The following is a 12904-nucleotide window of genomic DNA, read 5'->3' on the forward strand; positions in this document are numbered from 1 at the left end:
AACTTAGGACCTTGCACTTGTGAGGCAGGCGCAGCACCCCTGAGCTAAATTCCTGGCCTCCTTTTTCCCACTTCTTATATTTAGTCTCTTAACAAAATTTTCAGTATAAAATCTGGTCCTCCTTTTCTGGCTCAGGCCTTTGACCTTGATTATGCATACCTGTTGGCTCCCTTCTTCATTTTTCTGTGTCTCAGACTTGGGCTGAGTGTGTATTGAGAGTTAGGTGAGTATATGGTAAGCACACTGTCATTCACATCATCCTATAGTGTATATATTTCCTAGAAACCTAATGTTGAAAACACATTTAGCCTTGCTAAAAGCACTAAATGAAATATTCAATACAACTGCTCTAATCCCTGCTTTCTAAATTTACTGATGCAAGTGAAGGAAGTGGTTTGGCATGGACTTCGCACAATTTCTGGGTCACACTGATTAGAATTCAGTGTCCTTAGATAAAAATACTGTATCCTCCCTGGCATTTTCCAACTTTACAGTAAGTATACCTGTTTAGTGTCCCATTTGACACAATGAGTGGCTGTAGGAAAAATTACGCAGCGCATCACTAGACATTCTTGTTCCCCAGAGGTAAAGGTTCTTTGGTACAACATCACAAGCAAGCCGGAGTCCAGAGCTGCAGACTCAGCGGCCCCAGCTGTGCAGCAGTCCGCAGCGGGGGCAGCGGTTAGCCCCAAGTGACCGGCAGTGACTTCCTGTTGTGGGCCCAGCCAGCAAATACAGATGGCAAAAACCAAGAGAGACCAGACCCGAAGTTACAGCTGGCTGGCCAGAGCCAAGGGAGAAAGGCACTACCCCAAAACCTTCTCGAGAAAATATCCTCCTTGGAAAATTGCTCAGGGTGGTAAAAATGTATCCTGTCATTAGGAAAATGAGTTTTATTTCTCTCTCATTCAAAAAGAAACACCAAGAAAGATATCCAGTGTTCTTCAGAAAAGGTGTAATTTATTCATTATAAATTAGAAAACCTTGCAAAGCAAGTATGTTTCTTTGGAACATTTACACTGAATTCCTTTTCTTATTTCATATACAGCCTGTGGATCTAAACCGGGGTTACCCAGGAACACCCTGGTGGCTGGCCCTTAGGCTGGAGGGTAGGTATCTGAAGCTCATCTGCCTGCTTCCTTGCTGCCATAGGTGGGACAGTGTCACAAATTCCTCAGTAACCAGTCGAGACTGGTCGAGCTAATGTTTAATACAATGAGATCATCGTCCTTAATTTGATCTAGACATCTATGTAAAGCTGGCCGCTGTTGAAATCTCACAGTAAGCTAGAGTTAGTAACAGTCTCCATATGTATTTTACTTTCTTTAACCTAAAACATCAAGGGATTTTTAGGAATAAATACCATTTCAACCATTTTAATATGAAAAATAAATGCAATCTAAATATTAGTTAATTAAAAGTTAAAGTGACACATTATGTGTTCTTAAAATTATGATTTGGCTTTATTTTCTTATGGTTCTAGAGGTCAAACTCATGGCTTCCTGCATGCTTGTCAAGTGCTCTACCACTGAACACATTATTCAACTGCTGCTCTATATTTAGTAACATAGGACACTATTGTTGGAAAATTTTATGTTTAAAATACATATAATGCCTTTTGGTAAAAGCATGACTATATATGTAAAACTTTGTAAGGGTGAGTGTTTATGAATTGGAAAGTAATTAAAAGATATTTGATACAGTTTCCATGAATAGAGTGGGGGTCAGATTATAGGCAATACTGTTTTTAATATTTTGTATATTATTTATTATAATGAAAAATATTATTTTACATTCAGAAAAATACAAGTAGCATAAAAACAATAATCTTAAAAAACACATCATGTAGCAATAATCTTAAAGAAAACACTTTTAAATTACTAAAAATCTCACCACCCAATGATTATTGAAATAACTTTTCATACAATCTATACTGTATTTATTAGCTATTGTATTGTAAAAAGGAAAATTCTAAAACTCACTGATTTAAAATATTAATCTATTATTATGGCCCATGAGTCTCTGAGGACAGACCGAGCTAGACTAATTTTGGCTGATGTTATGTGTTAAATTGTGTCCTCCAAATTTCTATGTTGAGATCTCAATATCCAGCATCTCAGAATGTGACTATATTTGGAGATAGAGTCTCCAAGGTGATCAGTAAAAGTGAGGTACTTAGGTGGGTCTTCATCCAAGGTGATTTTGGTCCTGAAAAGAAATGACAGGTGGACACAGACATGCACAAAAGAAGAATGCTAGATGGACATAGAGATAGCCATGAGGCAACAGAAGAAATCAAACCTGTCATCACCTTGATCACGACTCCCATCCTCCTGAACTTTGAGGAATAAATTTCTGCCAACCACTTGCCTAATTGTTAGATCGTTAGATCCCTACTCTGATGAACTCATACAGCTGGGGTCAGCTGGGCTCAAGCTACTGGCTTGCCAGGAGCTCAGTCCTGGGTTGTTGGTCCTCATATTTTTGCTGGGGAAACTCACTTCCAGCTTCTGAATTGCAGTGTTCTGGTGTCTGTGGATGATCCCTGGAATAGCACTCTTGCGAATACCAGGGAGAGAAAGTAGAAACTTGAGAAACCTTTTGAGGGTGAGGACATTTTCACTTCTGTCTCACTCTACTGATCAATTCTTGACTCAGCCCAAGCTCAGGCTGTGGTGGGAGAAACTGCAAAGTAGCATAGTGAATAGCAAGGCTGTGAGGTGGGAGAGGAGGCTGGGGAACTGGAGCCAAGGGAATCTGACATAAAACCTTTGACGATACCTTCATATTTATGTGACAGCTCAGTTTCAGACTGCACACTGTATCTATATATTTACAGTTTTACTTAGCATTTGATGTTATACCACATTTAAAATATTGTTAATTTTACTGGATGCATATACCTACTCATACTAATTCACACTACACAGATACACTGTCACTTGCAAAGGAGGATAGTAAAGAAGTAAAATAAACAATATCACATTGAACTTTTCTAAAAATCAGTCAATGAAATTAACACATTAACCAATATAGAAGTTTAAGTCAAATGAACATTTTTTACAACTGCATGGTGTAGGGTTTTCTAAATAGCAACACTCAGTACCTTTGTTGAATACATTTTATGTGAGTTTGTTTTGAATTCGAAAACTGTTTAAAGGCAGCACAATAAAACTGATACAAAATACTGTGAGATCAGTTTACTCTCCACGCCTGCTTTCTGCTGGGAAGTGTGTGGAAGCATTTTATGGGCCTGCTCAAGCTTTTTGATCCCCTTCAGTGGAAGATTGGCTAAAATAGCCATTCTGATACCAATTTCATTTTTAAAGCCGCAATCCTATTTTAACACCTCAAAGTACTTTTTATACAGAAGGAATGCAAGATAATCATGTCAATTTTTTCTAGCGAGTGATAGCCTTCATTTTCCTAGGAGGACCGAAGGGTGAAAACTGTGGTTGAAGCTTCCCTTCTAAGAGAAAGTCTTGGCTCCAAATTCATTTTCCAAATTGGGAAGTGGAAATTTTTTTTCAGGAAAGCACTGAACTAGGGAAGTAGAAAAAGAACTTTTTCCACTGGTTAATTATTTTTGAAATTCGGTTCTAAAAGCAATACCAGCATATATGTTTCTAAAAAAGATTTTGGTGTCTTATGCAATCAGTAATTCAGTCATTTAAAAAGCATGCGGAGGGCCGGGGATTTAGCCTTGCAAGCGCAAGGACCCCAATTCAATTCCCGGTACCAAAAAAAAAAAGCATGTGGAAATTGTAGCGCTAAATAGCAGACATATTTATTACATTTGGTATCTGCACAGCCTCCAGGGGAAGCTAAATGTGTGTGCACCGCCCTTTGTCTCCTGTGAGAACCCTCTCCAAAGCTCTGTTAGGAATTACACTGTTTAAATGTGTCCTCGCTCCGTTTCAGCAGAGTTATTCCCAAATCAATTTCAAACCGAACACATGTTGCGTCTGTTTTCCGTTTGTGAATTTTGAACGTTTGGCACTTTAATTGGAATATTTTTCTTTGGAACAAAATCATTTCAAATATTCTCCTAATCAAAACATCAGTTTCCTTTTCCAGTTTCCGCTGAGGAGTGTTGGTCCGATTCCCCGGGAGCCAGAGGAGAGAGGAGGAAAGGACCCGCCTGTGTGAAGGAGGGAGGAAGGGGGCCACCCACCGCTCGCTAGGCCCTCCTCCATCTGCTGCTCATCAGAAGTCAACTGACACAAGGTCTTCTTTAAGGGTTCTAACTGTCTCGTCCTCTGTTAATGTATAGTCTTTCGGTTGTTGTTGTTGAAAATGACAATGGAGGCGAAAGCTTTTTTCACCGAGGTGAAGTCTTGTGAAGCCGCTGGACCCTCACAGGGCCCTTCCCTGACAGATGGAATAAAAAGCTCTTGGTAGAAAAAAAAATGGGCATTCGTTTCTGGCGGTCAGTTGTCGAGGTTGGTGCTTTGTAATCTGGGCAAGATGCTTCGGAATGTGCGGACTCTGACCGAGGATCGTCCGCACTGCTTCACGCAGGCATTCTGAAAATAAAGTTCCACAGAAGCAAAAGCGGTTTGAGGAGGACAATGGAATTCCAGTGCAGGTAAAGGGCGGGGCAGCTGACGACTTCCTGTACAGAGCCACTATGGTTCTTACAGTTGCTGGGACTGTGCATGTCATCTGTCACTTGGCTGTGGCATCGTTTCCCAAGAAGCCGGAATGACTTCACTCAGACCAGTAGTCAGTGGCTCAGTTCAAGTCATCTCCCTGGACCAGTAATACGATAAATAACTGAGCTCTTCTTTGGGGATCAATATTTATTGATTTGTACTAACTGCCACCAAAGAAGCAGTCTTTACCATTAAAAAAAATGCTTGGCAGCTTAGATGGTTGGAATATACATGTTTATGGGAAATTAACCTAGCCGCACACAGACATCAGCGAGAATGGATTGAGGCAAAAACAGACTGGAGACAAGGAAATGGGAAAGGAGGGAGATGAGGAAGATCGTTTCAGGAGAACTGAAAAAAGCAGCCTGTGCTCCTATGAAAAGCATACACTTCAGAGTCACGTGTTGGGTCAGACATTAGCTTGCTTGCTCACGAGCCACGTGACCCCAGCAAGGTGCTCAGCTTCCCCAAACTTTACTTTCTCTACTTATAAAATGCAGCAAAGCTAGTGCCATAGTCGATATAAAGATTAAATTACAAGTTTCTTAAAATGTCTGCTATCTTAATCAATTCCTGCTGCTGTGCAAATGAGGTGGCTTAAAAAAGAAACACTTATTTTTCACATTACCAGAGGCTTCAAAGTCTAAGTTGAAGGCACCAGAAGATTTGGTGCCTGGACCTGTTTTACAGATGGCTTTCTTCTTTCTGTCTTCTTATGGTAGAAAAAGGACAAGGGAGCCATCTCGGATCCCTTTTATAAGTAATCTCACTCCAGAGGGCTCCACCTTCATGACCTCATTGCCTTCCACAGGCCCCTCTCCTTGTGCCATTGTACCGGAGGTTAGTATTCTACATACAAATTTGGGGGCTGCCAACATTCAGTGTGTAACTATGCAATATAAGCTCAGTATTAATAAATAAAATAGAAACACGAAAAAGACATTATGAAGGAATAAATTTCAGTGAATTGAATACAGAAAATCAAGGAGAGAAATATTTTTAAAACAAGGAAGTTATTTCAGTCCCCTGGCACACATAATGCAGTTCAGAAAGGAAGCCAGTGTGGAGTAGCTGATGAATTTAGCACTGAACATGGTGAATTGAATGTGAGGGCAGGATATCCAGGTGCAGTTGAAATATGGGGCAGACACGTGAAAGCTTAGTGGGGTTATGTACATGGGCTCTAGACAAAGATTACAGAAGCATGTAACTAGAGATGATACTTAAATTCATGAAGACACACACATTCAATAGTGGTCAATAGTAGAGACTTTGGGGAAATCCAGAGTCAGGAAAAAGGCGAAAGAAGGAAGAAGAATGATTTTAAAAGTGAGGAGTAGGTCTAGCACAGCCTGCTTTTGTGGGAGTCAGTGGAAAGTGGTCTCAATGCATGGATAATGGACACTGTCCTCTGTCAGTGCACTGGAAACACTGGTGCCCATCATGCAGAAGGTACTTGGAAATTACAGTTGTGCATGTGCAGAAAAACTGTGCAACCTCCAACAGTAGTAGATCTGTATTTATTGACATGGAAAATATCTTAGAACTGAACACTTTAAAATATGCATGTTAAAGAATACTATGTGTAGAATATGATCTTATAATAATGAAGATATAAATAGGTAGAGTAGGGCGGGGCAGCTGACGACTTCCTGTACAGAGCCACTATGGTTCTTACAGTTGCTGGGACTGTGCATGTCATCTGTCACTTGGCTGTGGCATCGTTTCCCAAGAAGCCGGAATGACTTCACTCAGACCAGTAGTCAGTGGCTCAGTTCAAGTCATCCCCCTGGACCAGTAATACGATAAATAACTGAGCTCTTCTTTGGGGATCAATATTTATTGATTTGTACTAACTGCCACCAAAGAAGCAGTCTTTACCATTAAAAAAAATGCTTGGCAGCTTAGATGGTTGGAATATACATGTTTATGGGAAATTAACCTAGCCGCACACAGACATCAGAGAGAATGGATTGAGGCAAAAACAGACTGGAGACAAGGAAATGGGAAAGGAGGGAGATGAGGAAGATCGTTTCAGGAGAACTGAAAAAAGCAGCCTGTGCTCCTATGAAAAGCATACACTTCAGAGTCACGTGTTGGGTCAGACATTAGCTTGCTTGCTCACGAGCCACGTGACCCCAGCAAGGTGCTCAGCTTCCCCAAACTTTACTTTCTCTACTTATAAAATGCAGCAAAGCTAGTGCCATAGTCGATATAAAGATTAAATTACAAGTTTCTTAAAATGTCTGCTATCTTAATCAATTCCTGCTGCTGTGCAAATGAGGTGGCTTAAAAAAGAAACACTTATTTTTCACATTACCAGAGGCTTCAAAGTCTAAGTTGAAGGCACCAGAAGATTTGGTGCCTGGACCTGTTTTACAGATGGCTTTCTTCTTTCTGTCTTCTTATGGTAGAAAAAGGACAAGGGAGCCATCTCGGATCCCTTTTATAAGTAATCTCACTCCAGAGGGCTCCACCTTCATGACCTCATTGCCTTCCACAGGCCCCTCTCCTTGTGCCATTGTACCGGAGGTTAGTATTCTACATACAAATTTGGGGGCTGCCAACATTCAGTGTGTAACTATGCAATATAAGCTCAGTATTAATAAATAAAATAGAAACACGAAAAAGACATTATGAAGGAATAAATTTCAGTGAATTGAATACAGAAAATCAAGGAGAGAAATATTTTTAAAACAAGGAAGTTATTTCAGTCCCCTGGCACACATAATGCAGTTCAGAAAGGAAGCCAGTGTGGAGTAGCTGATGAATTTAGCACTGAACATGGTGAATTGAATGTGAGGGCAGGATATCCAGGTGCAGTTGAAATATGGGGCAGACACGTGAAAGCTTAGTGGGGTTATGTACATGGGCTCTAGACAAAGATTACAGAAGCATGTAACTAGAGATGATACTTAAATTCATGAAGACACACACATTCAATAGTGGTCAATAGTAGAGACTTTGGGGAAATCCAGAGTCAGGAAAAAGGCGAAAGAAGGAAGAAGAATGATTTTAAAAGTGAGGAGTAGGTCTAGCACAGCCTGCTTTTGTGGGAGTCAGTGGAAAGTGGTCTCAATGCATGGATAATGGACACTGTCCTCTGTCAGTGCACTGGAAACACTGGTGCCCATCATGCAGAAGGTACTTGGAAATTACAGTTGTGCATGTGCAGAAAAACTGTGCAACCTCCAACAGTAGTAGATCTGTATTTATTGACATGGAAAATATCTTAGAACTGAACACTTTAAAATATGCATGTTAAAGAATACTATGTGTAGAATATGATCTTATAATAATGAAGATATAAATAGGTAAAGTACTTATTACACAGAATGATAAAAAGAATAGGATGCATTTTTTAAATTGCAGATTTATGACCCCTAAAACCCACTGTTGCTATGAATCATCCTCAAAATACTCTGCCTCTCTTTGAACACATAATTCTTGCCACTTGCTGAGGCAGTTCTAGAAGTCATCTTCCATGTTTGTTTGTTTGAGACAGGGTTTCACTATGTAGCCCAGTCTGGTCTTGAGCTTGTAGTGATCCTCCTGTTTCAGCCTCCTTAATACTGGGATTACAGATGTGCACCACCACACCCAGCTTGTGAGTGTCCTTAGTTGCATTGTCATGATCACCTCTGAGTCCTGAATCATTCAAAATGTTCACCTCTTGTGATTGTTTACACCTTAGAGAAGAGCCATGCTGTGGCTTGTATCTAGACGTCCCCTCAAAGCCTTCTGTGGTCACAGGTGGGGTTTTTCAGAGTGTGCTGCTGGGATCAAGGATGTGATGCTAGGATTGACTTCTGGAGCAATACTGGGATTAAGGCTGCCCCACCTTGGGTGTGAGCGCTCCTGTCCTAAGGGTGGGGAGCCTGGATAAACTATAAGGGACAGAAAGAGTGTCTCTGCTTGTCACTTGACACTTGCTGCTTGCTGTTTTGCTGCTTTCTGCCTGCCATGAACTGTTTCTCCTCTGTGATGCCCCTCTGTCATACCACCCTGCCTTGGAGCCACCCAACTACGGACTGAAACCCCTACAAACTGTGAGCCAAATTAAAGCCTTCCTCCTTTGACTTTGGATGTCAGGTATTTTGTGCCAGCAATGAGAAAAGTAATCAAGACAAGCTACAAATGATACAGTGACAAATTCAGTGACTAAGGTGGATGAGGACACACAGTTATGTTTTTATAAGCCTGCCTTTTGACTGGATGACACTTGGAAACAGCATTTACTGCATTTTTATCATACTTTGTAAATACACCTAGGAAAGAGGACTCCAGAACTGCTTCAGGGAGTAGCAGCAATGATGGGATAAATGTATTTGCAGTGAGGGGAAGTATTTTGAGAGGGCTTCATAGCAATGTATCTTTTACTGTAAATTTTTTTCAATTTAAATATTCACGATATATTTTGATGACCCTGTGAATGTCTGTTAATATTGCTAATGACTGCATATCATAGGACCAGAGGTGAACTATACTTTTTTCTATGTACATTTCTATATTATCTGTGACTTTTTATAGTAATCATGTATCAATTTCACAAAACATTTTTTTAAAAAGAATGAGTACATGATTTTATATTCTTGTAGCACCTGTTGGTCCACACTGCCTCTTTTCCACAAGGAAACCTTAGACTAGGACAGTTTACCTCACTGATCAGGCCTAGCTAGTGCTTTACTTTATTTTAGTCCAGGTCACTCATGTTTCTCCAGAAGCTTCAGGGAGAAATTTTCCAATGGTTAATTCATTTAAGAATGTGAACATAATAGCTTCTCTGGGAGATCACCAAGAACTCCTGCATAGTCAAGGTTCTGTAAAAAGCGTTCTTGGAAATAAGCTTCTGAGAATTTAATATTATATGTCCCAAAATTTTTTGACCATGGAATCTTTTATTAAAAGAATGTTGTGAGCTGTTAATATAACATGGAACTGGTATGTAAAGAGCATACTACAAGAGACATGGGCTTAAAAAAAATCAATCGTTCTTGTTCTAAATTTACATCTTTTTCTGAACAACAAAAAACTAATATGTGTACTCCCTCAGGACTCCTCTGGAATCACTCCCAGTGATAGATCAGTAATCTAATTTCCTTTTGTTCTATGGTAGATATCTACTGGGTCTATTTAACTACAGATTCCAGATTGTCAGTAAGTGCTCTACAGTTACATTCTCAGATTTCTTCAAGATCTTAACTGAACAAAACAAAAATTAAAACAATAACATGAAGAGAATCCCAAAGTTTGCTTCTTTATGCAATTTTTAAAAAACTCCAGCTTTCCTCTATTACCAGAAAGCTAGAAAATATTAACAATATTTGTGTAAAGTTAAATTAATTACATTTTTAAGCCAGGAAGTCATCTGAAAAAAACTCTTTTAAGAAACTTGTAATCCAAGCATCCTGGGATCCTGAGGTGTGTTGGTTTTGTACCTTGCTGAATTTTTTTTTTCTAATTCTAGGAGTCTTTATTACAGACTTTTTTGGTTCATGAATGTAGAAGGTTGTGTTTTCTACCAAGAATGATGAATTGACTTCTTCCTTTTCTATACATATCCTCCTTCTCTCACCTGATCACTCTGGCTGTTTTAAGAACAATATTGAGCTGGAGTGGTGATAGTGGGCATCCTAGTCTTGTTCCGGATTATAGATGGAAGCTTTCAGGTTTTTCTTCCCCCATTTACTATGGTGTTGGGGGTAGGTTTGTCATAAACAGCTGTTATCAAATTGAGATGAGATCCTTCTATGCCTATTTTCCTCCACGTTTTTATCATGAATATATGTTGAATTTTGCCAAAGGATTTTTCTGCATCTGTTTAGATGATCCTTTGATATTTTTTTGTACTTATGTGATGGATTACTTTGTGTGTGTGTGTGTGTGTGTGTGTGTGTGTGTGTGTATGAGGAATCAAACTTGGGACCTTGTGCTTGCAAGGCAGGTGACGGAACCATTGAGCTAAATCCCTGGCCCCTGGATTACATTTATTGACTTGCATATGTTGAATCAGCCCTGCATCCCTGGGTTGAAACCTACTAGGTCATGATGAATGAATGATCTTTTTGATGATTTGTTACATTCTGTTTGTCAATATCTTATTTTGGCATTTTGCCTCTATGTTCATTAAAGAGATTAGTCTGTAGTTTTGTTTGTCTTTTGCGGGATGAGCTCTTTGGTTTATAGCTAGATCCTTGATCCTTGTCTGATTTTGGAATCAAGGTATTGCTAGCTTTCAGGAATTAGTGCAGAAGTACTCCTCTGGAGATTTCATTAAAGAGTTATGAGGATATGAGGAGTATTGGTGTTATATTTTCCTTTTTTTGTGCACATAATTGTTTTGCTAGAACTTCTAATACAACGCTTCATAGTGTTGATGAAAGGCATTCTTTCTTATTTCTTGGTCTAAGGAAAAAAAATACCCACTCTTTGACAAGAATGATTATTAACTATGGGTTTTTCACAGTCCCCTTTCTTTTGAAGAAATTCTCTTTAGTACTACTCTCCTGAGTAGCTTTTATCATGAAAGGGTGGTGGATTTTATGAAATATATTTCTGCATTAATTCAGATGACCATGTAATTTTCCTTTATTAACCTGTTTTACTGATTTTTATGTTGGCCCTTTCCTTCATTTCTGAGATAAATCCTACATGATCATGGTTTATAATCCTTTTAATATACTGTTGGATTCATTTTACTATGTTGAGTTTTTGTATTTATGAGATATTGGCCTGTTATTTTCTCTTCTTTTTTTTTTTCTGGTTTGGTTACTAGGACAAAACTAACCTCAAAAAATGAGTTGTAAAATATTTCTTTCTCTCCTACTTTTTGGAAGAGCTTGAGAAGAATTTTATAAATGTTTGGTAAAAATCAGTGAAGCCATTGATCCTAGGTTTGCGATTTTTGATTCTCTTTAGTTGATATGGATCTGTAGAAATTTTCTATTTCTTCTTGAATCAGTTTTGGTAATGTGTGTGTTCATGGAAAATTTTTCCATTTCTCCTATTATTGAATTGTCGATGTATAACAACTCATAGTATATAATAATCCTTTTTATTTCAGTAATGTTATAGCAATCTCTTCGCTTTCATTTCTGATTTTTATGTAGTTTTTTTTCCCTTTTCAAGCTAGCTATATAGATTTGCGAATTTTGTTGATCTTTTCAAAGAATTTGTCACATTTGCTGTTGTATCGAAATCCATACATCCAAGAAGCTCAAGAGTTGCCAAGAATGATGAAAGCAAGGTGGTCCACACCGAGATTCAGCAGAGCTCACAGTTCTACATGATGACTCCCATTTCCCCCACGTGCCACCTCGTCCTCCACTCTCTGAGACCAGAGCCAATCTGCTTCAACCTCTACAGAACGTAGACTCCTTCCTTCTCTGCTTCCCAGCCCCCATGAGTCAAGCAACTATTCTCCTCTGTAGATTCTTTCTCCAAACCCTTCTTGCTTATGAGTCAGCCAACTACAGACTGACTCCTCTAAAATCTATGAGCCAACATAATTCTTTCCAGGGCCGGGGATTTAGCTCAGCGGTTCTGCCGCCTGACTTGCAAGCACAAAGACCTGAATTTGATCCCCAGTACTAAAAACCCAAAATAAACCTTTCCTCCTTTATGCTGTGGGTATTGGGTTTTGGTCACAGCAGGGGTGCCTAAGCAGCTTCTCAGCGTTTTCTGGGCACAATCACCTTCTTCAAGACTTCGCCAACTCTCATTGCCAGCTCGTTATCTGCACTGCAATCAGTGATGCTCCCTATATTCCTAAGACTTTCTGGAGTTCTAACACAAAAACCGCTGGCTTCCTGGCTTTTTACATTGGTTGTTGATGTCACGATTTGTCTGCTATCTTTCCAAAAGGATAGTTTCTCCTTTTCCATTTTCCTTCTGAATTTTATTTCTATTCCTTTTTCGTGTATTAGTGGAGCTTTGGCAATGGCCAGAGATAAATTCGTATCTCTCATTTAGTCTTGACATCTGTCTGAAGTTATCATTCCTATTTTATAAATGGGGAAAGTGGGGCATAGGAAACATGGGCAAAAAATAGGGGTGGAACCCAGTTTCTGTGTCCTTTATAGCCTTTGTACTAAATTTAAGTTTTACAGTTTTCTCTGTTCTTTTTGATAAGAAAAGTGCCTCCCTTCGTCTTCATACTTCTAGACTAGAGAGGTTCATTACATTAAAATTCACTCACAGTCCTCTTAGAGACCCCAGGGTCTGTGTTGTGCAGCTGCTGGCAGATTCCG

The sequence above is a fragment of the Fukomys damarensis genome, unplaced genomic scaffold (assembly GCF_012274545.1).
Source record: "Fukomys damarensis isolate Sample0158 unplaced genomic scaffold, DMR_v1.0_HiC HiC_scaffold_14, whole genome shotgun sequence".
Classification (NCBI taxonomy): Eukaryota; Metazoa; Chordata; class Mammalia; order Rodentia; family Bathyergidae; genus Fukomys; species Fukomys damarensis.